The 26,200-nt window shown below is 48.4% G+C and overlaps 1 long non-coding RNA gene across 2 annotated transcripts in view; it reads left to right on the forward strand.

The window, feature by feature from the left end:
• The window catches only part of LOC129510991 (uncharacterized), a 35,435-nt gene extending 12,500 nt beyond the window's left edge, over nucleotides 1-22,935 (forward strand). The window contains exons 1-4 of one of the 2 annotated variants that reach the window (XR_008664728.1): nucleotides 14,589-14,713; nucleotides 16,050-16,153; nucleotides 17,159-17,855; nucleotides 22,733-22,935. This is a non-coding gene — a long non-coding RNA (uncharacterized LOC129510991). Of the gene's footprint in view, nucleotides 1-14,588; nucleotides 14,714-16,049; nucleotides 16,154-17,158; nucleotides 17,856-22,732 lie in introns of those variants that run through there. The other variant, XR_008664727.1, reaches the window with a different exon arrangement.
• Nucleotides 22,936-26,200: the final 3,265 nt, after the last annotated feature.

The following is a 26,200-nucleotide window of genomic DNA, read 5'->3' on the forward strand; positions in this document are numbered from 1 at the left end:
GAAAGTCTTCCTAGAACTTAGGCTCCTTGGAAGAACGATTGAATATTCGTGTGATTCAATGTGTCTGTGATTGAAATATTTAGAATTATTGCTCTAAATTGGGTAAAAGACACACTTTTCGATTCCTTTTTAAAACTTTTTGCCAAGAAGCCCACTTACATGTTAATGGGACCTAGTATGCTCTATTGGATTGTTCTAGGGGTTCACTTGAAGGGGAAGATCTAGAAACTTCTTCATCATAACTCTCAGAGACTGGGAGCAGTATTGTCCTAATTCCCGACTATGGGGGCAGGAAATTCCAGGCCACTAAGGTTGCTAACATTTTTACCTGATTTGCCTCCGGATTTAAAGTTATGTGAATGGCTTGTTTGTCTAACTCAGCTCTGCTCAAATCAATCTTTCATGGATCCCCCCAGTAAAGATCACCTTGGGTCAGAGGTCATAGGTCATCATGGTTCTCAAATACCTACCCACTCTGTAAGAGTTCCAAAGTGGACAATTACCCAGAAATTAGTGAGGAACAAAAGCAAGTATTTCAAAAGACTAACTGGGAAAAAATGACCGCCTCACGCACAATGAAGTTTCAGATGTTGTCATTATGGCTATCCCAGTTAATTTCCAGTCTTTCTCCAATCTGACTTGCAACAACATAGAATATGATAGAAGGCACCTGCTGTCGATAATAAAGCTCCCCTGTGTTACATCCACTGCACGACTCTTGACCTATGATAGTCACCCTTCTTGTACCTGTGTGTGCTCATACACACAATGTTTATTAAACATGTGTGAGCTCAGACAGCCTTACTTTAGATTTCCCTAAAGTAATTAATTCAGGGCTACCACTGAGAAAACAACAAAACAAAACAGCCCAAAAAACCAAAACCTTGGCTGATATTTCAAAAATATCATAGTTTTGTAGCTCAATTCCTGGTTTCTTAGGGTGCAAAGCTATTAATTTTGATTTAATAAAAAGTCAAAGCATTCATAGAAACAAGCAAGAAATAAATAGGGGCATTAAGATTATATGGAGAGAAGAAATGGAGAAGTGAGCTAGGGATTGCCTGAATGCCAGGTTTAGGCAGTGTGCACAATGTGAACGGAGCAGGTTGGTTAAATACATGCATTTTAAAAGGTGGGTGGTCATGCACACGACTCGTAGCCTTTGTCTCCTGGAGAACTAGGGAGCTTGGATGAAAAGAAATCATTTTTTTTTTCATGGGAAACGACAGGGATTTTAGACTATTGCTTCTTTGAAGTGGGACCTCCAAACATTAGCATTAAGATGCCTTATATTAAAAAAAAAAAAGATGCCTTATATTTGCCTCCAGGCTGTGCTTTATAGTCAATTTTTAGCAAATGTTAATGTTTCTGTTGTAAATTGGGGGGCAAGGAATACAAAGAAATTCATCTGTTGATATTTATTTTTCTCATCTTTTGTCAACCAAAGATTTTCTGGAACGTTCCAATCTAGGATTATGACTTTTATCCATCTTGGTTGGGGGCAGCTTCTCCCATTTGGGCCCTCCTCCTATGAGAAAGGACACTTTAGAAGGGGCAGAGCATGGTGACCCTGCCCCGTGATGCCTTCTCTTCCTTACTCAGAGGAATAAGATTCCAAAAAGGATGGGCTTGGTCCCAAGGTGCCGAATGGATTCACTCCAAATGGTTGTTTCTTCCCTGAAGGTGCGAGAAGTAGCTTTTGAAGCGCCTACTGTGTGCTAGACATTGAACTGGATGCCATGTCAATCTCTTATCATCTTTATAATGATGTTGCAAAGTGGATCGTAAGAATTTTCCCGGTTAAATGAAGCGGCCCAAGAGAGCTTAGGTAACTTACCTGTGATCACCCAGCTACGTGGCTGAGCTGGGATTCAAACCAGATGTGTCCATCTCTGTGGCTTCTATTGGGTCACACTTCTCAGGAGCTCTGCAGCCATCCTCTGGGGGACATGGTGTCCCTGAAAGCCCACCAAGGGGGGAGGGGGATTAAGGCTCATTTGGCCAGGATGGGGAGGAGGTGGGGTGGAGGGGGCAGCCAGATGCCGCAGCCATCTCGGGTCAAAGAAGCCTGATCCTTTCTCAGCTTGATTTGACCTAGAACTGGGAAACAGATGGGTTCAAGCTGCCTGAGGGTCTGAGGGAGGCTGAGCAGACAAATGGGTCCTGGCTGCAACGGCTCCTGTTCTGAGGGCCTGGGGCTCGGGCCTGCTTTGGGAACCGAGCTGCAGCGTGCACCTTTTGACTTAAAATCTTACGTAAGAATTCATCTATGAGGCTTTGAGTCTAGAGAGCCCACCCGTTTGGGGGACAGCCGACTTGGGAAGACCCCGGGCAAATCCAGGGACAGAAGGCAGATGTCAACAGATGCCTTATAAACAGTGTGGCTGGTTGCCTGGAGAGACAGGCAGGAAGACAAACAGGGCCACGGGAAGGGCCACGGAAAGATGCATAATGGACTTACTGCTCATTCAACAGCAAAGACTCCTCTTTTTTGCAACGCTGGGTAGTGGGATTGTTTGGAAGAGATGTTGGGTTGTTTAGATACGCCCTGCATTTGGATGACTGGGGGACCCAACTTACAGATTTTTCTACACGTGTTGAATGAATGAATGAACGAATGGAGACCCGATATTTATTTACTCACTACTCACTCAGCGATAAGGAAGACCAACCATCTGGTTTGCCTAGGACTAGGTTGTCTGCTGGGACGTGGGACTTTCAGCCCTAAGATGAGAAGTGTCCTGGCCACATCAGGGCTGGATGGCTTCCTGTTTACTGAGAACCCACGATGGACCAGGCCTTGGGACGTTACTGGGTCTATGGGGCTAAATGAGATGCAGTCCCTGCTCTCAAGAAGTCCACATATGATCAGAATAGATAAATATGACACTGTGGCAAATGTAATCATAGGGGCCATGTGCAAGAGCGAGGCGGTAGAGTCAGAAGCACCGTGATGGCTTTTAAGAGGCGGGGCAAACCCTGGAGGCGAGTCTTGATGGGGGGAGGAGCTCTCTAGGTCTCTAGAGCAGCTTGGGAAGGGCCTGGGGGCTAGGGGACAGCTGGGACAAAGGCGTAAGGTCTCGTACAACAATGGTTTGGTTCAAGAAGCAGTGGGCAGCATGTGTGTGTGTGTGTGTGTGTGTGTGTGTGTGTGTGTGTTGGTGTATGTATTGGGGACAAATGGGGGGATGGTGAGGTTGGAGAGGTATTTGAGGAGCCAGGCGACACGTTGGGCCACCAGGTCAAGAAAAATGAATTTACACTACGGGTAATAGGGAGCTACTGAAGGTTTTTTGAAACAGGGAGCGATGGAATCCGATATTACGAAAGGTTTCATTCCCTCGACACACGTTTACTGAGCACCTACTGTGTGTTAGGCATCGCACTGGAGGAGTGGAGGAGGGCATGCGTGCATGGCTATCTGCCAAAGAGTTCCTTTCTCATTTTCCGATTGCAGGGAGGGTCCTTGAAATCCAGGGATGTTTGGGCCTGTGGCCTCTGTCAGAAAAATTGTTCTGCAGTGAGCAAATCTAACGAGAAGACTGCCAGCACCGGCTCCAACCTCCGCCCCCTTATCTGTTTTTCTTTTTTTCCAGAAGACCTTGAGGACTGTAGTCAATTCCACTACAAAACGGTTACACAATTTCCCCCCGGAGAAAGCGAGTTTCCACCTTAGGGGATGAATAAGCCCTTTCTTTTCTGGAGAGCTGGCCAGTGGAGGCCCGGGCTGGGTACTGCAGGAGGGGCAGTGTGGGGAACAGCAGGCCTCGGTCTAATTTGGGGGTGACTGTTTTTTCATTAAACAAAGTCTGCATGGCAGGGGCCCTGGCTGCAGGCGCCCCGGGAGGCCGATAAAGCCCGGGGCCTGGGGTCGGGGGTCGGCCTGCGGCGGTGGCCACCGAGCCAGGGGCCTCTGGTTCTGAGCTGCCCAAGCATCCGTTTGTCCCGGGCCCCGGGTCCTATAAATGGTGCCTTTGAGGAGGCTGCCCCGGTGACAGCAGGACCCTCCCTGCAGCACCCACTCGGCCACTGGATTCTGAAAGCTGATTGTCCCTCCTCAAGCCCTGCCCTCCTGCGACATTCCTCACGCTGACCATTGTCTGCAGAAAGAGGCCATTGTCTGCGGCTGACATATCTGCTGACGGAGGCACATGAAACAAGCAGAGCTTTGGGGAGAAAGAAATCCACCCAAAACAACAAAAAACCTGAGCCTAGCCGGAGGGCAGGGTTTAGACTGGGCTTGTTGAATTTCCTGATTTGCTGGTGTCCTTCCCAAGAGGAAATGCCCCCCATTATGGGAGGATCAGAGTTTTATCTCTGGGCTGGAATGACACCATTTGTGCCTTTGTGTCAACAGCACAGAGAGGCATTGTTTAGGGTTATGTGGCCGGCGCTGGGAAGGGCTTGTTTGAAGAGAAAAAAAGAAAAAACCCAGAACAATGTTTACCCAGCAGGCAGCTCCTGCCAACGTAGCCGCCGCCGCCACCCTCTGCCCTGGGATGTAGCTGGCTCGCCCGGGGCCCCCTTGGCTGTGCCCCGGCCTTGAGTGCGGCCGGGCGGGCAGCTGGCTGGGACGGGGATGCCGTGCCAGCTCTCAAGACACCAACAAACAGCCTCCCCCCACCCCAACCCCAAATCCAGAACTGAAGGTTAGCTCTCGGGGAGCAGAACCATCTCCCCGGGGTGCAGGCAAGGGCCTGTGTTGACTTTGCTCTGGGGGCTCAGCCTCAGAGACTGGCTACTCCAAGTGTGGTCCTAGTGTCGGCAGCATCTGCATCACCTCCACTTGCTTGAAGTGCAGGCTCTCGGGCCCCGCCCCAGACCTGTCACCCCCGGAGCTGCATTTTAACAAGATGCCCTGAATGAATTTGCACACTTAAGCTTGAGGAACGTTGGTGTAAAGCGGGGGTTCTCGACCACGACTGGGCATTGAAGTCACCCGGGGAGCTTGTAAAAGTTTTAATGACCAGGGAGCATCTCGTCTCAGGCCAAGGATGTGGGGATCCCTAGGGGAGGACGGAACATTGGTATTTTCTAAGACACCCCGAGGGATTCCAATGTATCCCCAGGTTTGAGGCAGAGGAGCGAGGACAATGCCCTCCTTCCCCTGTCCCAGCACTCAGTCTGCGTTGGTTAGGATGCCGCAGTTCCTGAGCATTTTCTAGGTGAGAAGTGCTGAGCTTTCATTAATGAGGATGGTTATGTGTCCATGACAACATTGCCTTTCTGGCCAAAAGAACTCCTATTCGTCCTTCAAAACCCTGTGAAAATGATTCTTCTCTGTGTGATGCATCCTTAGATCTCCTGAAGCAGGAGAAAAGCTTCTTCCTTTGAATTCCCACTGCCTGCTGCATCTTTCTACTACTGTACTTGTCACATTAAAGTTCAGTGATCAGGACGCCTGGGTGGCTCAGTGGTTGAGTGTCTGTCTTCGGTTCAGGTCGTGATCCTGGGGTCCTGGGATCAAGCTCTGCATCAGGCTCCCCGCAGGGAGCCTGCTTCTCCCTCTGCCCGTGTCTCTGCCTCTCTCTCTCTGTGTCTTTCATGAATAAGTAAATAAAATCGTTAAAAATAAATAAAGTTTGATGATCTGTTTACCTGTCCCTGGGCTGGGAGCCCTGAGTTCAGGGACTGTATCTTACTTATCTTTGTGTCCCTAGGGCCTGGGGCAGGGCCTGGGTACAGAGTAGGTGCTCAATAAATGAAGCAACAACGGGAATATGAGGGGGGGAATATCTGAATAAATGCAAGGAAGAGTGAGGATACCTTCCCTGCCTTTAAAAAAATAGATTCTAGCAGACTAGACCACCTTGCACAGAGTTAATGAGATCTTAGCTACTGATTGGTGTTGCGATTGAGGTTCGACCAGCGTCCTATGGGAATGCAGAGCAGGGGACAGGGATTCCCTCAACCACACTGTTCCAGGCCCGCTGGGCAGAGGGTGGTCCACATTCTGTTCAGTGTTGAATCTCTAGTCCATACCCCAGAGATCCCACTCGAGGGGCTCCCTTGGGCTCCTTTCCTTATCATATTTGGCAACAGGAAGATCATCCAGTTGATGGAAGGTAAAGATTCTGTTTTTGTTGTTAAATGATGCAAGTGCTATTACCTGTAAGACAGGTGAGTGTCCTTGTATTATTGTCAGGAATGGGAGCCCGAAGAGTCTCCGGAGGAGTCTCGTGGGTCTGTGTGACTGCTGAGCAGATGGTGAGGCCGCCTTGGCTGCTGGGTGTCTGTGGCAGTTTGGCCTGGAGGCCAGCTGATTCCTGCAAAGGTCAAGGCCTGACTGGCTGAGGTCTTCCCTGGTCAGAGGCAGAACAGACAGTCCAGTATGCCCAGGGTTCAGGCTGAAGCGGGCTCGGTCCCTCACTGCCGAGGACTTATCAAGAGTCCTAGAGGATGGACAGAGGTCAGCCAATCAGATAAATGGGTACAAAAGAAGCCAGGGTAGGTGGTGCATGAAGAGGCCAGAGGTCAGTGGGCCCAAGGTTTGTGACAAGAGACAAGAGGCAGGAACAGGCCAAGCGGACGAGTCAGGGACAACAGCCAGGAGAGGGAATCTCACTTGAAGTTGAGTTTTAAACCCTCCTGAGGGCGTGCTGAGGAAGAAGAGGGCTCAGGGAGACGAGGAGGAGAAGCCAGCGGGCTGACCCCAGCATTGGTAGGTGGCACTTGGCTTCAATCTTCCCGTGGACATCCTCCGAAGGTGTCTGTGGGAGCTTGATGGAGACACGGTTCTAGAGCCGCTTCATGTTCTACTGTGGCAGATCCTTGGGATCCTGGGACATTTGGGAGGGAGATTTCTCTCCATCTATTCTCATTTTCCTGCACTGGCCAGAGTTCATTTCCTGTGTCAAAGAAGTCACTTGTACTCTTCATCAGAGCGCACCTCATGCGGGCGCCTCGTGTGTCAGGAAGTCAAGATTTGCTCAAGTGAAAGTCACCCTTGAAGTCGTCAAGTCCCCCCAAGCACAGTCTCCAAAGGTTCCTTTGGGAAAATAGCCTCAAGAACAGAAGGACAGGATGGAGAAGGCGGGCAAGCGAGTCATCAACTTCCCGGAGAGGAAGGAAGCCTGGGGTTCCATGGGGCACGTGGTTGCCTTCAGTTCTGTCCTTTCTGGTCCCTCCGATGCCAGGCCAGCTCTCACGGCTGAGCAGGGAGGGGCACCAGAAGAGGCCTGGAGGGAAGAGCCTGTGAATTCCAGTGGGGTTCCTGTGTGATCCTGGGGGTCAGACGCTGTGTGCCTCGTTCAGGGAGGTCATGGGGCTGGACAGGGACAGAGCCACTGTGTAGTAGACATTCTATGGGGACGTTCTGGGCTGAGCTGGGAGTGGGAGCCAAGGCTGAATCCAAGTCAGGGAGCCTGGAGCAAAGGCTCCTTCTGTAGGCAGAGGAAGCCCAAGGCACCCTTTTATTGGTTACTGGGTAAAAAATGTGGGAAAAAAATAAAATAAAAAATGTGGGAACACGGACTCAGTTCAAGGACTTGGCAGGTGCACTCCCCTCCAGGAAGATGGCCTGATAATCCGAGAAGGAAATGATCACACCTAGGGATTGATCCCACACCTTGACGTTCCCCCTGGTCACAGAATGTGTCTCCATGTCCTACTGTCCACAGACCCAGTACCCTCTCCAGGGTTGGTCAGCCTTGCTCTTTCTCTGGTCTCCTGGATCCTTAGCGTGGGACCTGGCATGGCCTAGTGCACCGTGAATATTTCCTATGTAGAATGCCTTGTCCTCTTGCCATGGGTGCACTGTGTTGGGGTTTGGTAGCAGAGGCAGCTGGAAGAGTCCAGAATGTTGCTCAGAGCACCCACCTTCTTTGATTTCTCACCTGCTACGTGGGATAAGAATCCCTCTTCCTATCTGCCCCTCCACACGGTGCTAGAAGGAACACATGAGGACCTGAACATCAAATGTGACAAGTCCACCAGCAACCTTGGGGGAGAGGTGGTGTAGAGTATTGGCCAAGGCCTGAACTCTGTCACCAGGCTCCCAGGAAATAAATCTGGCTCTGGTGCTCAAAAGATGGATCCCCCAGGGTACAGAGGCTAGATTTCCCTCTGCCATAGATTCCTCATCTGTAACATGAGTTGTCCTGAGGATTCCAGGAATGAATTTATGTAAAGCCCCTAGAACAGTGCCTGGAGGTTGGAGACGGATGGAGGCAGGGATGATCTAGCACTCCAAATTTAGGGACCCTCTTCCTGATGACAGGTTACCAGTCTTTAAAACAATAATATTGCATTTTATGCTCTGTGTGCAGTCTTGGTTCACTGAGGAACAAAGATGCAAACGAGGTAGCACAGCCTCCAGAAGGGACTTGGGTTGGCCTGGATCTGGCTCCTTCTAGCTCCAGGTCAATAATTGTTGGCGCAGACCATCTTCTTTGTATGAGGAAGTCAGGACTAAGCACCTGCCCCTTGGGTGAAAGCATCCACTCTCTTGGGCACTCCAAGCCTTTGGCATTTTCCTTGAATCTTATTCCTTGCTCTTCCCATATTACATTCTGGAGTTGCTGGGAATCTAGAATTGAGCAGGACATGACCCTTGCCCGTGTGAAGAAATGAAGTTCAACATTGAACAAATCATCACCAGAGTGTCGTGTAGTATCAGGAAGCGCAGAATGATATGACAGCACAGAGCAGGGCTTCTTGACCTGAGGGTGGGGGACCAGAGAGGCCTCCAGGGAGAGGTATGAGAAGCACAGCCAGGAAAAGCAAGGCTGGAGAGTAGTGCACATAGAAGAGCGCCAGGGACAAAGGCCCAGTGCTCATGAAGAACCGAGTGGCCCTCACCTGCCCTCTGAGTCTGCTAGTCTGATCTTGAGATGCTCCTGCACTTGTCTGGTGTTTTGGTTTTGTTTTGTCTTAAAGATTTTATTCATTTATTCATGAGAGGCAGAGACACAGACAGAGGGAGAAGCAGGCTCCCCATGGGGAGCCCAATGCGGAACTCGAACCCAGGACCCCGGGATCATGATCTGAGCCAAAGGCAGATGCTCAACCACTGAGCCACCCAGGAGCCCCTCTTGTCTAGTGTTTGATCACCATATATATATATACATATATATGTCACCATCTGTGGAGTCCTCTGTTCTCTATCCTTGGCCCTGGCCATGAGCTTTTAATCTGGAATGGAGTGGGCAAACTTTTTCTGAAAGGACCACTTGGTAAATACCCTTGCAGGCTGCCCAGTCTCGGTTGCAGTTCCAGAAGCCGCCATTGTAACGTGGAAGCAGCCATGGGCGCTCTGCGAATGAATGAGCGTGGCCGTATGCCAGTAAGACTTTATTTACACAAACAGATGGTGGGTTGGATTTGGCTCATGGGCTGTAGTATGCCAACCTCTGGCCTGGAAGGGAAGACAGGCGTTGACCAATGACTTGTAATGATCAAGTCATTACAACCAGGCTGTGAAATCTCTCTCATCATGATTTTTCACCCATGGTGGTTGCTGTGGGGATTCTCTGGAACTCAGTGCAGAGGCTTGAGTCCCTCATAGTCTTCAACATCCCTCACTGGTCCCTGCCAGGCTCCTCTTCACGCTGATGTACTCACTCGTCCTCGTTCCATCCCCCTCTCTTCATGTCCCAAGGCATCTGCTGTGTACCCCTGAAATCACATGCATCTCTCTAAAGTATGTTGCTCTGTGTAGTGTATTTTGAGATCATGTAAATGCCACCATGCCATCCACTGTTTTGCTTCTTACTTCTTTCCCCCATTCCACATTACATTAAAAAAAAAAAAACTAATGTTGTGCATACACCTAGTTCTTTGCTCCTAAATGCTGTAAAAAATTTCACATTGTGCCCCATCAAATTCTCCTTATTCATCTCCCTAGTGAGGATCACTATGTTTGGTGCTAGCTCTTTATCCCCACAAACACCATCACATCCTCCGCGAGTGGAGGTGCTTATACCTGCCTTTCCTTTTTTTTTTTTTTTTTTTTAATATTTTTTTAATTTTTATTTATTTATGATAGGCACACAGTGAGAGAGAGAGAGGCAGAGACACAGGCAGAGGGAGAAGCAGGCTCCATGCACCGGGAGCCCGACGTGGGACTCGATCCCGGGTCTCCAGGATCGCGCCCTGGGCCAAAGGCAGGCGCCAAACCGCTGCGCCACCCAGGGATCCCCTGCCTTTCCTTTTTGACATACTTTACTGTCATAGCACTTGTCTCTTGGGTGTCTGCCTCCACCCTGGACTGTGAGGTCCTGAGGTCCATTGTCAGATCCGTATCTTTACCCTAGAGCCTAGAGAGGTGGCTAGTACTTTGGAGGGTCAACAATGTTTGGTGAATGAATTAGTCTTTGAAGGGATAACTCAGGGATTTTTTGGATGAGCACCTGGTGACTTTTGGTTGTTCTCCAGCAGCAGACTGGTCACAACCCTTACCCCAGTGGTACCTTTGCATGTGGGATCCTCCCTGCCACCCGCACAAAGTGCTTTCCCATGATTGCTTCTGTTTAGTTACATGTTGATTATCTCATGCGCTGATTTCATTTCATGCTGTAAACTTGGGGAGTATAATGGTTACTTTGATGTGTCAATGTGGCTGGGTTATGGTGCCCAGTTGATTGGCTGAACACCAGTCTAAATGTCACTGGGGAAATATTTTTTAGAGGAGATTAGCGTTGAAACCAGGACACTGAATAAAACAGATCACCCTCTGTAATGTGGGTGGGCCTCATCCAGTCTGTTGAAGGTATTAATAAAAAGAATGAGATCCCCAAAGAAGAGGGAAGTCTGTGTTGAGATTGTCTTTGGACTCAAGAAGGCAGCATCAACTCTTTACTGGGTCTCCAGCCTCCAGCTTGCCTTACAAATTATGGACTTGTCATCACCTATGATCACATGAGCCAGTTTCTTTCTTTCTTTCTTTCTTTCTTTCTTTCTTTCTTTCTTTCTTTCTTTCTTTCTTTCTTTCTTTCTTTCTTTCTTTCTTTTCTTTCTTTCTTTCTTTCTTTCTTTTCTTTCTTTCTTTCTTTTTTTTTTCCAGTTTCTTAAATTCTTTCTCTCTCTCTCTCTCCACCCTACATCTGTTTCTCTAGAAAACTCTACTAATATGGGGAGGGTCAGGATAAATCTACTCCAGAGTAAGATCTTTTTTTGTGACATTTAAGGCCTTCAAGGGACTTTGGGAGACTCTATCTGTGATGGTATATAGGAGTCTCCCTAGCAGAGTGCCACCACACACAAGCACAGGCACCAGATGATGATCCTGAAATTTGGGGTAAATCAGTGCAATCCAACAAAGACCCACATTAATTCTTTCCTATGTCTGGCTTTAGATTGTGCAAACCATATAGTTGATTTGGGGACCAATTCTCACCTAAGTCTTGCTCATTATTAATCACCCATCAAACCAAACTCAGGCATGATACAAGAACCACAACAGCCAGCCTCAGAGGATACTAGTGCACACCCCTCAGAGCACCAGAAGATGGTTAGAGTGGAAGATCTACTCTCTGATCCCTAGTATTTTCTAAGTTTATGCAACATCCATTACTGTGTTCCAGGTACTTGTGATTTTTACAACCCTGAAGGGTGGCTTTATCAGGCCCATTTCACAGATAAAGAAATAGAGCCTGGAGATTCTAAGTCTCTGTCAGGAGCACTAGGGTAGTCAGTGGTGGATATGGATTCAAGCTCAAGTTTGTATTGTGAGACCAAAGTCTATGCTCATCCCATTGCACTTTGACTTTCATTCATTCATTCATTCATTCATTCATTCATTCATCAAAATCCTGAGTGCCAGCATATGTTCTAGGTGTGAGGGAATCTACGGTTGTTTTCTTTTTCTGAACCAGGGCTCACAGGCACAGAGAAATCCTGGGATGGTGAGATAGTCCTATCGTGGAGGTGTGTGCAAAAACTATTCTCCTCTGGAGGTGTTGGGGGGTCAGTGATTTAAATGGGAGAGTATGTTGCAGGGCTTCTAGTGCTGTGTACAGGAAGAAGGCCATGGTGACCCTGGAGGAGGAGTTGACCAGGGGGAGTGAGGATCCCAGAGGAAATAAGGACTTTGTAGGACAGCAGGTCCAAAGGTCCAGTTGAGAGCTAATCCTCAGAGTGGGTGCAGTAGGGGTGCAGAGCCTGTGTCTATTGCTGAGGCCATAGAAAATGTGAAGAGTGGAGGCCTATGAGGCCAGAGTGTAGGGAAGAACCTGGAAGGTGGTGCCAGTGATTGGACTCAGGACCACCCGGGGCTTTTGTTCAGGGCTAGGATCAGGTGAGGAGAGTGAGGAACTCATTTTGGGTGCAAAATTTAAGGAGGGCCAAAAAAGTCAGTCACTGAGATAGAGAATATCATAAATTAGCACAAAGGGCACAAACATTGTGATCCGAAAGGGCACTTGCACCCCATTGTTTATAGCAGCAATGTCCACAATAACCAAACTATGGAAAGAGCCCAGATGTCCATCAACAGATAAATGGATAAAGAAGATGTGGTGTATATACACTATAGAATCTTACTCAGCCATCAGAAAGGATGAATTCGGGCAGCCTCAGTGGCCCAGCGGGTTAGCGCTGCCTTCAGTCCAGGGTATGATCCTTGAGACCTGGGATCGAATCCCACGTCGGGCTCCCTGCAGGGAGCCTGCTTCTCCCTCTGTCTGTGTCTCTGCTTCTCTTTCTCTCTCTGTGTCTCTCATGAATAAATAAAATCTTAAAAAAAAAAAAAGAAAGGATGAATTACCATTTACATCAATGTGGATAGAATGGGAGGGAATTCAAAAAAAAAGAATGGGAGGGAATTATGCTAAGTGAAATAAATCAGAGAAAGACAATTATTATATGATCTCATTCATATGTGGAATTTAAGAAACAAAACAGAGGATCATGGGGAAGAGAGGAAAAAATAATACAAGCTGAAATCAGAGGAGACAAACCATGGGTCGTTGGAGGGGAGGGCAGGGGTGGGATGGGGTCACTAGGTGATGGGCATTGAGGAGAGCACGTGATGTGATGAGCACTGGGTGTTTTATTAATTAATTAATTTATTAATTTATTTATGAGAGACAAAGCCTGAGAGAGAGGCAGAGACAAGGCAGAGGGAGAAGCAAGCTCCTCACAGGGAGCCCGATGCGGGATTCGATTCTGGATCTTGGGATCACGACCTGAGCCGAAAGCAGGCGCCCAACCGCTGAGCCACCCAGGTGTCCCGCACTGGGTGTTTTATACAACAGATGGATAACTGAACTCTGCATCTGAAGCTAATGGTAGGCTCTATGTTAACTAAGTGAATTTAAGTAAAATACGTTTACCAAACAAACAAAACAAATAAGTGCAAACATACCTATGATGAGCAACAGAGCAAACTTTTAAATAAAGAAAGGATCTAACCCTACACTTGCATGACCCACCTCTTGGCCTACCCTAATTCTATCTCAGCTTTTGTTAAAAATCCCGATCCTTGGTTCCCCCGCCACCAGACCTACTGTCTCAGTCTTTCCAGGAGGTGCCCTGTTATTTGCCAGTGCCCTGGGTGGTTTTTATGGTTGTGTTTCTTCTTTTTACGTGTCCACGGCCAATAACCACCTGTGGGCACTGGGTAAAAATACAGTTTCTTGCCTCACTTCCAGACCCTCTACCTCCAAACAGGCAGCACAGGGACTTCAGAGGTTGGAGGTCTAGGGAGGGCCTCGGGAGCTTCATACCACCCAGGCAGGAGGGCAGGTAGCAATGAGGGCAAGGAGTTCTTTATGCCGATAGGTCCCAGCTTTGGGAAGACCACTGGCAGGCCCAGGGACCAGGCATTGTTTCGGATGAGGTTTTTCACTTTTCAGTTTCCAAATGGGAAAATATTCTCATTGTATTAATGCCACACACATATCATAGCTCTGCAGTAGTTACTCCAGGAGGGTCTGGAAGAAAGCCCCAACTCCTGGCCCGACAGCAAAGGCCCTACACACCTGGTGCCTCCCTCCATCTCTAAGTGCTTCACCGTCGGGACTGCCGGACTGTGGCATCCACTGACCAGCCTGGCCACTGTCCCTGAGCTGACTTCTCCCTCCACCATTCTTGGTTCGCTCTTTCTGTGCTGCTCCGTCCTGAGGTTCCGGGGAGGACCTTCCTCTCCTAGGAAGTTCCAGCCACAGCCTCTCCATCCTCTGAAGTCAGGTCTCCACCACTTCCTCTGGCCATCGCTGCTCCATCTTGCTTCTGTTTCCTTAGGTGTTTATCAGAGCCTGGAAGCCTCCTCCTTCTTCTGCATTCCTGGAGTGTTCCTCCTGCAGCATCGAGATGCTCCAGAGAGTTCGTGGGCCGCAGAATCTGCAACCTTGGCTTCAACTCTCTGCTTCACCTTTTCCAGGCCTGGGTGACCGAGAAGCTTGCAGCCCTTCGGTGTCTTGGGATGTCATTCAGTTCCCTCGGTGGGGCTGTGGGGGGTCAGAGGAGACTGTGCAAACTGCAAGGTGGGAAAGCATCACGCTGATGAGGTGGTTATTATTCACAAGCAACACAGGGAGGGCCTCTCCCCTGACTCCCCTCAAACCAGTCCCAGGGGAGCCGCAAGCTGCAGACAGACCCGTGTGTCCCTGTGTCCCCAGCCAGCACCTACCATGTCCAATGCAGCCAGCCGTGGCCGTGAAGCTAGCCATCCACAGCTTCCTCCAGGAGGGCAAATCTAGGGTTGGAAGTGCTCCGAAGAAGCCTATTGATCGCTCACTTTATTCTAAAATAAGAACTTTTACGAAGATCGAAGGTGAGGTGGAGAAAATTTCTTCTAAATTGTCTTAAAATTTTCATCTTCAAGGAGAGTCTGGGAAACACACTTTTACAGAAGGCCCCAAGGGGCCAGGTGTTGTAGGTGGCTGTGCAATCTTTCAAGGAGATGAGGCCCACCCCCCCCGTCTCTGTCTCTGTCTCTGTCTCTCAGCTCTCCGTGAGGAGGAGCAAAGGCTGTGGGAGCCACACAGCCTGGAGCAGGGATGTGGGAGTGCCAGGAGGCCCAGGCTGGAATGGGGGAGCCGGGCCCCCCGATACACGGCCCCTCGTGTGCGTTCCCGCGCCGGATATCGGTGTGAGCTGAACAGATTTGGCTCGAGGTTTCATCTGGGCAACGACAGAGTCAGGAGGGGCTTATTTCTTTGTGTTTCGACCCTGCTGATGAGCACGGATGGAAAACTCAATTATCAGTGAGGTTAGGGCCAGGGCGAGAGGTCAGGGCCAAACTGCCCGCTCTTCCTCTGGGCGCTGAGAGAGTTCATCTCCTGTCTGCTGCTCCAGGAGGAGGATGCATTGATCAGAGTCAAAGGTCATGTGGCATCAAAGGCGGGCCAGGAATAAAGGGAGCCCTTCCCAAGCATTCTAGAATGGCCCCCGAAAACCCAAGGCGATTCGCCCCTTTCGTAAGCTCAAATGTGTCTCAGATTCAAAAAGTCTAGACTTCTTGTCACAAAATTTACAAGAAAACATTGCTTTATCCTTGCATAGCTTTCAAAGATTTCGGATTTGAAGGGAGAAGAGTTGGAAGCGTTCTCTTTCTAGCCTCCTTAGCCAAGAATTCAGAACCCTCTGGGGGAGAGACTACACATGTCTTCCTTTTTTGAGGAAAAACAATTCGTTAAAAAGTTCTTTGTATGAGTCTGGACACCTCAAAGATAGGACCCTAGCCACCCTTGTTTCACACTTATCTTTTCCCATGGGAATATTTCCTTTCTAGGCGGGGGTGGGGCGGAAGCCACACACACGCAAGCAGACACATGCACAGCAGTTTGAAAGTTGGAAGTTAAATTTAAGCAATCATGTGGTCAACGGATTGCGTAGAAAAACCATAAAGACGGAAAAAAGAATAGTCCACCAAAGGACAGACAGATGAAAAGAAATTCAGAGACAAGGAGAAAGAAAGTTCATGCCTGTACCCCAGAAGGCGAAATAAGATTACCATGCAGGCAGATACGGCCCTAGCCAATTATCATCAGGTGATTGAAAATATGACAAATACCCTCAAATTGCAAAATTTTGAGCTACAGGGGAGAAATGAGTTTCCCAGCCTATACACCCCCATATTTTCCCTAATAATTTCTTGTTCTTTACAGTGAAGTGTGGAAAATGAACAAAGGGGCCGATTGTGCATCTCACTTTCCAGTTGTCACAGCAAACTGAGCACAGAGGGGATGGAGCTGACGACACACGAGAACAGGTTTGTGTTTCACGAGCAGGTCTGAGTCCCAGCTGAGAACGTGGCTGCGGGGGCAGAGGCATCACGGAAAACAACAGTTGGGATCCCCCCTGCAGAGATGCTAGCGTACATCCATGTAGATGTGTACATTGATGCTTGCCTATGGAGGTATATACACAAGGGTATCAAGGTGTTCACGGGAATCGAACTATACGTCGGAAGTCTAGATCAGCTGCCTGAGAAAGTTGGCTGGTCTCCCACAAATGAGTCCCAGAACTCATTTCTAGATTATGGAAAAATGAGCTCAAGGGTAATGTGTGTGAGGCACTGTGTTCCTGGACCTGTCCAAATTTAACTTAGCGGCATGTTAACTCTAACGACCCTGGTGAGAATGCCACGTCATCTAGAAAGCCCTCCCTACTTGTGCCATCTCAGTGAACTTCCTCTCCATGGCTCCTCTACCGATGGGCCTCGTGTAGGGCTGCTTGCTGCCAGTCCCTCAGCTAGAGGTCTGGCCCGTTCTTGATAAACTTTTGCTCGTGCCTCGTCTCTCTGCCAAGTTTGGAAGCTTCTGGGCAGTTTCAAGTTTGGAAGTGGGCAGGGACCACTGTGGTGACCTGAAGCCCTGCTGGGCTATGTGAAGTCCCCCACGAAGCCCTGTTGGCTAATTAGAACAGTGGCCCCACCTGGATAGCAATAATTCTGAATCAAACCCATTTCCTAGGTCCCTGTGTATCTTGTAAGTAGGATAAGAATGTCGTTGGAATCGTTGTGGCCTACTGTCTAGGTTAGCTGGCTTTTTTCCTTGTTTCTCTTCCTTCCTTCCTCTCTTTCTTTCTTTCTTTCTTTCTTTCTTTCTTTCTTTCTTCTTTTTCTTTTTCACAGCAAGACTTTCTCAATGAGGAGGGGAGGGTATTGATTTATATTCTAGCACTGAATATAAGCTCCTCATCTCGTGCTCGTCTGAAGGCTACACTCGAGGTCCACTGACCAAGAACATCGGCCTTCACCACCTTTGTCTTACAGATGTGGGCATAAAGGCTGAGAAGGAAGAAATAACCTGTCCAAGGTTTCACAGCAAGAGATGGAGCTGCAGTTGGTAGCCAGGCCTCCTGACATGGAGGTCTCGGACGACAACAGCACGGTAATGCCTTTCTCTCGCATGATCTCACAGCAGCCCTGGAGTGATGCTGAGAACTGGACCTGGCAGGGTTCAGTCTCTGCCCATGAAGAAACGAAAGCTCAGGGAGGACAAAGACGTGGCCTAAGGCATCGAGGAGAATGCTGGCCAAGGAGGGGACACTGGGGCGCCCCTGCCCCCAGCTCCACACTTGTCCCAGCGTACCCAGCTTCAGGCGAGGTAACAGGGTCCTTCATGCTCCAGCAATGGCCAAGAAGTGTGGGACTAGCCTGAATTTCCAGGCCTTTTAAGATAATCGCGGTAGGAAGGCGCAAATGCTATGTTTGGGAAAAGTCTCAGTGGTGGGAATGCTCCCAGTTCCTGGCCGCACCTTCTGGAATAGAGCTTATGTCAGCAAGGCCTCACACCCGTGGGTTGTACCAGCAAGGCTACCAGTTGTCTCAAGCCACCTTTGGAACACAGCGGAGTGAAGATGAATACGGAAGATGAATACGGACATCGCCATTTAATCTCAGCACATGCTAGCAGCAAGCACCACGACTGACACGAGGTACTTCGTGAATTGTGGCCCTCCAGCAAATGGTAGGTATTCTTATTTCTGAGCCAAAAACAACCAGCTGTTTGACATTTTCCAATTAAAAGTACCGGCCTGGGATACTTGCCCATTAAAAATGTAACACTGCCCATAAAATCTCAGTTTTTGCATTTTCATTTTTTAAGAACACAAATTAGGCCAATTAAATCGTTTAAACGACTTTTTTTTTTTTCTTTTGAGCCAAGTAAGTCGTACACAGGAACCAATAGGTCCCTCACAAAGATTTGCTTTTTTCCCTGGAGCAGACACCCACTGAAGGGACAGCCACAAATAAAGCCCTTTGCAGTTTTTACAACCAAGGGTTAGCCAAACTTTCACGGCCCCCATGTAAACCTCTCATTGCACGTGGTGAACCTGTGAGTACTTTATTTCTATTCCAACTTCCCGTCGGGATGCTGGTGCCCAGTGGGCAGGGGGTGGTGTCTGTGGCCTCAGGGGTCTTCTCGGTGCATGCCCATGGCGGCCTGATGAGGCCTTGTTATCCTGAAGTGAGCTGCCCTGGCCGATAGGCTTGAACTTCCTTTCCTCTTTTCCCCAGGAGAATTGAAGATGCCTGTGGAATGAGGTCTGGGCTTTCCAGAAGGACTCTACTCTAAGTGTAGAGAAGAATGGGGGAAAAAATCTCTGTTTTCTAGATTTTTCTTTTTTTAAAAAAAAGATTTTATGTATTCATGAGAGACACAGAAAGAGAGGCAGAGACACAGGGAGAGGGAGATGCAGACTCCCAGTGGAGAGCCCGATGGGGGCCTCAATCCCAGGTACTTGGGATCACTACCTAAGCCAAAGGCAGATGCTCAACCACTGAGTCACCCAGGCATCCCTGTTTTCTAGATTTTTCTGATTTAAGTGTCCAATAAATATGATTGCTTTAAGCGTATGTCTTTGGGGTCCAGTTGGGGCTGTGGCCAATTCTATGGTGGAAAATCCCTATTCTGATTTGAACACTGCTTTGCAAACTCAACTCACAAGTTTTCAAAAAGATTTCAAGGTCCACTGCTTCTGGGATGAAGCTGAAACTCCTGGTTGGCCCTGGGTACAGCTGGAGAGCCAGGGCCATGGAAATGTCTGGAGGGTGGTCCCAACTCAACTGGTTCTTTTCTAGATGAGCTTCATGTCCTCCTTTCTAAGATGGATTAATGATAACATCCAAACATTTCAGGGTTTTATGAAGACTGATGGAGGTCATGACTAAAATGTCTGACCTCCCCAAACTCTGAAGGCCTTGCTCTCTCTTCCTTTTTTTAAATTTTTTTATTTTTATTATCTTTCCTCCTGTTTCATTAGATCATACTCAGAGGCAGGCACTGGCAGAGACACAAATTCATGAATTCCACGAGTTCTAGTCTTTAGCGAGCCCACACCTGCTGGGATGCACTGCCAAGGAGATTGAGAATGATGTGGCATCAGGTGTGTTTATAGGCTCAGAGAGGGAAGACCTGGTTCGGGCAGTTTTTACTGTCCATCAGGGTCTGGGTGATACCTTCCCCAGCTTCATGCATACAGCTGTCTTCATATCCATGGCTCTTCTTGCCAGCAGTGCCCTTCAGTGTCTGGGGGAAAGGGTGTGTGCACCATGGAAGAGAGAGACAGTTGGTTCTGTTCCCCCCCGCCAGGGGCTCATGGCCTCCAAAGAGAACTCTAAAGGTATATAGGCAGCCGGTGGTCTCCTCCTGGGTGACCACTCGTGAGGGAATCGCTATGAGGAAGAACATGGCTATTGTCCAAAGATGGGGACAAGGGGCTCTGTAGGTGACAGTCTGCAGCTCCAGCTCAGGAAAGATGGGCAGGCAAAAGAGTTATTACCATACGTATGTCACGTCACAGTCAGGTTGTCGGAAGGGAAGAGGATTAGATTGAGTTTGTCTAGAGAAAGAACATTCAAATAAGGTAGGGCCATCTGAAGACTCAACTTCTCCTTTGGGTCCTCAAAAGGCCCCAGGAGTTGAGCAGGCAGGGGTCCTCAGTGGCGGGGGCAGTGGCCGAGAATCAATGGCCCTCGGTCCACTCAACTTACAGAGTCTTGGAGGGCAGGAGTGTCAGCCCAGCATACTCTGTCCAGTGGATGCAACTTGTCAAGTGCCCCCCGTCCCCCCGTCTCTCCCTTGAGCACAAAAGCCTGTTGTCTGGGGAGCTCAGGGAGTGGGCACAGACCATCCTCTCTTCTCTATGTCATTAACGTAATCTATTTGATCTCGAGGGTGGTTTTGTTTCAGTTTCTCAAGGGAGTGGGGGAGGGAAGCAGACATTTCTTCTGACTTTGAAGACTAGAAACACTTAAACGTGAGAATTAAGCCCAGGAAGAAACCCATCTTGGGTCCTCTTTTCCTGATCCAAAAAGAGCTTGTCCTTAATATCTCTCAAAGGAGAGTCACCTCTTCTTTGGAATCAAAGTGTTTTTGTCGTCATTATTGCTAACAATACTATAGTTGTTTACAGTGATTTATGCACATCTTGCCTCTCAAAAAAAGATTTATTTATTTATGTTTTGAGTGGTGGTAGGCGGAGGGAGAGACTCTCAAGTGGACTCCCCGCTGAGCCCAAAGCCCCATGCGGGATCCCATAACCCTGAGATCACACCCTGTGTTGCAATCAAGAGTTGGATGCTCAAACAAATGAGCCACCCAGGTTGTCCTCATCTTGCTTCTTTTTCAAAAGGGTTTTGACATATCAGTAAAATAAGGTTACAACAAATAAACAAGGGAATCATGACAGAGAAAATGAAAAGAGAAGAGATAAGATGGTAACAAGGAAACATAAGTAGACAGAAATTCTCCTCCAGAAGCCTGGGTAGTAGCTGGATGTGGGCCAGGGCTCAGTTCTGAGCTCCCTGGTAACCATGGTAATGAGGGAAACAGGAATACATGGTTCACGGCATCAACAAAAAACAGAACTGCCTCCGTAAAAGCAGATTCTCCATGATGTATTAAGAAATAATATCGGGATCCCTGGGTGGCGCGGTGGTTTGGCGCCTGCCTTTGGCCCAGGGCGCGATCCTGGAGACCCAGGATCGAATCCCACATCGGGTTCCCGGTGCATGGAGCCTGCTTCTCCCTCTGCCTGTGTCTCTGCCTCTCTCTCTCTCTCTCTGTGTGTGTAACTATCATAAATAAATAAAAATTAAAAAAAAAGAAATAGTATCAATAAAATTCTCTAAAAGATCTAGCTATTAGGAGATATGACCCTTTGGAAATTCTTAAATTCATAAATATCTTTAGGGCAGCATTTTCTGAACTGTGTTCCGTGAAACAGTGATTCTAGAAGACATTGAGAGGTATTCCTCAGAATCAGATGCTGCGGCCAGGTAAACATCATTAGTATTCATACTTCCTTCCCTCTTGGAGATTTGCAATGCATTCATTCTCCTGAGGACCTGAAGGAGTCTGCTGAAAAGAAACCCAGTAAATTGGGTTCAAATAATTATTTCCCAAAGTTTTTGGGCCACAGAACCAGCATTCGGGGGAATCCCTGAATTCATGCGGCCGGTTGGGTTTCCCTGGACCTTTTGTGGGAACTGGACTCTGCAGAAGCATTTTCCACGAAGAAAGGCAGATTCTATCTCTTTAGGAGAGTCACCGCATCCATCAGATTCCATAGACCTTTCTCCCTTTTGCCTCTCATTCAGAGACTGGGCTCCCTCAGCAAGAGCATCTGATCCCAGCTCTGCCCACACCTGGCAGGGGCCGTGCAGGGAGCTGTGGCCCTTGCGGGGTCTTCAGAGTTAGGCGTCTGCAAGATGAATAAAACTTTTGTTGCCAATATGGACCCTTCTTGTTGCATAACGTCTCTCCCAATAAGTTGCAGTCTCCATTTCACCAAAGACTCCCCAGGATACCCAGGGTGTGGTGTGATAAAGGAGGGCAGCGAGTGGCCACATTGATACAGCAAGATTAGTAGAAGATACATATCTGTGGGATCTCACGAGGGGCAGAAGGCTGGCAGTTTCCGGTAGGCTTCTTGGAGGAAGTGACAATTTAACAAAGATTTAAGAGATTGGCAGGAGTTATATGCAGGAGGTGGTATGGGGTCCCATTTGGGGCCTGGTGGGAACAAATGGTCAGAATTGGCTTTGAGTAGAACAAATGGCAGGAGACGAGGCAGCTGGCCAGGAGCAGGAGACAGTGGGCCTGGCTGACAAGTCTGGGTTTCCTTGTCCAGGGACCAGAAGAACACATAGAGGGACTCCCAGGAGGGATGGCAGGGCTTTCCTGGTAGAAAGAGACTCTTAGTGATGATAGACTGTGACACAGAAAGACACATGGGGACTGGGAAGTTGGGGCCAGTGTTCCGAGCAACCCACCCAGGGTGGTGGCTGCAGGAGAAGGACAGAGCTCTGGCCTTCACCCTTGGTTCCAGTGGATAATGGGGGACAGGACAAGCTCTCCATACTCCCTGGAGGATTGGCGCTCTCCGTGGCTGGACGTCAGAACAAATTAAGGGCACTGGTCTCACAAGCCCCACCTGGCCGGCAGCATGGTCAGGCCAGGCTGGCAGGGGCAATGTGTCCCCAGCAGCATCTTGGACCTTGGCCACTGGCCTTAGAGCGAGAAAGACTCTGTGCCCTGTTTAGTGAACGGCATACGGGAGTACAAGAGACTACGGCAACCAAGGACCTGTGTCAGTGTCACGGTCCGAGGCTCTTTGTGCTCACCAATGTGGAAAACAGAGGCCTCTTGCCCCATCAGAATCACGGCTGGTTTACAGAAGCAGCCGGAGGCTGTGGGGACAGCGGCTGGCCACTGCACCTTGCATTTCCACTTTGCAAAATGTACTCACAAAGATGACCTCATTTGATTTCCGTCTCAGCTGGTTCTGGCTGCTATACTAAAAATACCATTTTTAAACAACAAACATTTGCTTTCCACAGGTCTAGACCCTGGGACACCCAAGATGGAGGCACTGGCAAATTCAGCGTCTGGTCAGAGACAGTCCAGGTGCTGTCTTCTTGATGTGTCCTCACAGGGCAGAACAGAAGGGAAGGGACCTCTCTGGGGTCTCTTTTATAAGGACACCAATCCCATTTGGGAGGGTATCATCTTCGTGACCTACTCACCTCCTAGAACCATCATACTGGGGGTAAGGACTTCTTCTCCTTCTCCTTCTCCTCCTCCTTCTCCTTTTCTCCTCCTCCTCCTCCTCCTCCTTCTTCTTCTAAAATATTTTATTTATTTATTTGATAGAAAGAGATGGGGACGGGGAAGAGCAGAGGGACAAGGAACAAGCAGACTTCCCGCTGAGCACAGAGCCCATCACAGGGCTCGATCTCATGACCTGGAGATCTTGACCTGAGCCAAAATCAAGTGTGGGATGCTTAACCGACTGAGCCATGCAGGAGCCCCTGGGGGTTAGTATGTCAACATCAGGCTTCAGAGAGGAATAAACATGTGGTCTATAGCACGCTGCACCCTACCTTGGGACATGGGGATTCCTTCACTGCCTATCAGAGTATTGGGTTATCTGGGCAGCCTTCCCGAAGCTCCACCTCTGGGCCGGGTGTGCCCTCTCCGTCCAATCACTGCCCCGGGTGCCCCCTCTCATGGCACTCAGGCCACATTCAGATCATTGCTCCATTTGTGTTTTTCACTACACGAAGGCAGAAGGCAAGTCCTCCTTCAGCTCACATCCATATCCCCAGCGCCTACCTCCGTCCCTGGCACATTGAGGGTTTAACCAATGTTAGCTGAATGAATGAACGAAAAGTTTTATTTTCCTATGTTTTTTTAAAAAAAAAAAAAAAACCCACCAAAAAACAGATGCTCAGGTCTCAGCTGGGTTGGTGGATCTAACTATGGGTGAACTCAAGCCTCAGATCCCATTGTGTCAGCTGAGGACCTCGATGGTTCCTGGAGTCTGTCCACTAGTATAAGCTTGTCAGGATTCTGGGGGGGGGGGGGGCAGTTATTTTGGTGAATTATGCAGAGTCCATTGTTGAAATTCCAGGGAGATATTAGCTAATGCCTGATGATGCTTTGAGAGGGTGTTAAAAAACACTCCCCTTTTGAGGGGAATTAAAAAACAATAATGTCTTATTTTGAGGAAAGTAATATATTTGCTATAGACATTTTATAAATGAGGTAAGCAAAAAGAATTAAAAAATACATGAACAAAACGATAATCATACCATTTCAGGATCTTGAGCATTAACGCCAGGGCTACTTGGGCATCCTCTCTGTCTTGTCCCAGTCCCTCCAGCATGGTGGCTTCAGGGTAGCCGGAATGCTTACATAGCAGCTCGGAGCTCCAAAGGGCCTGTGTCCCAAGAGACAGTCAGGCGGAAGCTCTATTATCTCTTGTGACCCAGCCTCAGAAGCCACTCAGCCTCATTTCCATGGGATGGCATTGCTGGAGGGAGTTACAAAGTTCCCCTCCGGTGTGAGTAGGGGGTGCACGGAGCCCACCTCTTAGTGGAGGAATTGACCATCCCACAGTAGGGAGAGCATGCGGGAAGGGAGACGGACCAATGTGGCCAGCTTTGAGAAATACAACTTCTCACAGTTAAATCTCGGTATTTACCGCTAAAATGTTCAATGAAGCTACAATCATTTCAGTTGGGAATGTTTTATTGTTACACTTAAGTGAAAAAGAAATTCTGGGCTAAATGATGCATAACTGCCTTACCCCGCACAGTGTTTCTCGGGTCCCAGAAGTGTTAGCAGAAGCCACTTTGTTGCTCACTATTTCTCGGTAGGACTCATCACCCCCATTTTACAGCCATGGAAACTGAATTCTAGAAGGGAGTAAAAAACAATTTCTGCAGTGTCAGCCTCGGACGGGGTTGGAAGCCGATCTAAATATTCTGCTTCAGTCCCAGGTAATGCCACTTGTCGTGATTAAAATCCACCAGGGGTCACATTCCACTCCCAGAAAATTCTAACACTGACCCAGGAGGTAAGACTTCCTTTTTAATGTTTTAACTTTAGCGTGGCCTTCAGCCTTTAACTCTAGGATGGTGTGTACTGAGTAAATATTCAGCCAGGGCTGGATGACCTGTGTTTCATTAGCTGAAGGAATGCTCAGCAGAAGGGGCTGGGAAAGGGTGACCCAGCATTTGAAAATGGCACCCGATTCTTGGGTGGGCAAATCTCTGCAAGTCCTTACACCCATCTAGGTGGGTGCCTACCTCTGGGGGAAAGCCTCAGGACTGACCAGACGATGATTTGTGACCAGCCACTCTTGAAAGGCCTCTGGAAGCCCTGGCTCCCTCATTCTTGGAGATCTCACGCAACTTCCTATCCTATGTGCCGTGACTCTGTCATTCCTTATTGTGCATCACGGGGTTTTCTTTACTTTTGCTATAAAAAACATTCTAAAGAACTTCTGCAATTTTGCTTTTGGAATTATTTAATTATGGGTAACTCGATTAATTTACAGTAAGTTCTTTTTTTCCCTTCTCCATCCATTCGGAAATTCGTGCCAAGTGAGAACATATAACCTACACCCTGTTTTCTAACGTAATGACATGTTCACAAGTGATAAATTTAACAATTAACGAAGTGGCATATGACATAACATTTCATTTTTTTGGACAATTAGTTAAACATTTATCTACTTTGATTTTGCTGTTTTAGTTTTGTGTTTTAGAACTGATTTTTTTTTTTCAGCTTTCAGATTTTTTTTGCGGAACGCTAAATATCTCATGAGCCGGATCCTGTAGCTATGGAGACTGACAGATCCGATGGCTGAGGCTAGTGCTTTCCCAATGGGAAGAGCTCCCAAAGTCCCTGCGGTTGTGTCTTCAAAGCTGAAGTCATGAAGAGGAATCATCCCTCATTTCGAGCTGTCCTTTGGGTTGGAGTATGCAAACTCACCCTGAGCTAAATGCTGCTGCTGGCAGGAAACCCTGCTGCTCAGCCAATGGAATAAGCAGGTCCAAGAAGATGACCAAATAATTCTGGAGGCTCTGAATTCTCCATCATGAGTTCAGATGGTTCAATTCTGATCATCGGTTCAGGTATTAGAGAAATACCAGTGGGCCAGAGAGTGTGATGGTAGGAAAACTCTTGCAGAGAAGTAAATGGGCCAGAGAAGTGGACTTGCTTGAGTCCAGTTGTGGAAGGGAGTTGGAGTACAGAAGGCCACTCATGTCATAAACAAACCAGTGGGGTGGCAAAGATGGCAAAGACCCTGACGAATTTCATCTGGTAAGTCCAACATCTTGTTGGGGGAGCACTAACTCCATTTTACAGACCGGACCCCTTGGGCCCAGATAGACCAATTATCTACCCGAAGTGACCCAGAGACAGGAACCCAGTCCTGCCTGATTCCTGGGCTCTGCTATGTCCTCTTGCCATTGGGACGGACAGAAGCGCTTGCAATTTTTAGAGGAAATTAGGAG

The sequence above is a fragment of the Nyctereutes procyonoides genome, unplaced genomic scaffold (assembly GCF_905146905.1).
Source record: "Nyctereutes procyonoides isolate TBG_1078 unplaced genomic scaffold, NYPRO_anot_genome, whole genome shotgun sequence".
Lineage (NCBI taxonomy): Eukaryota > Metazoa > Chordata > Mammalia > Carnivora > Canidae > Nyctereutes > Nyctereutes procyonoides.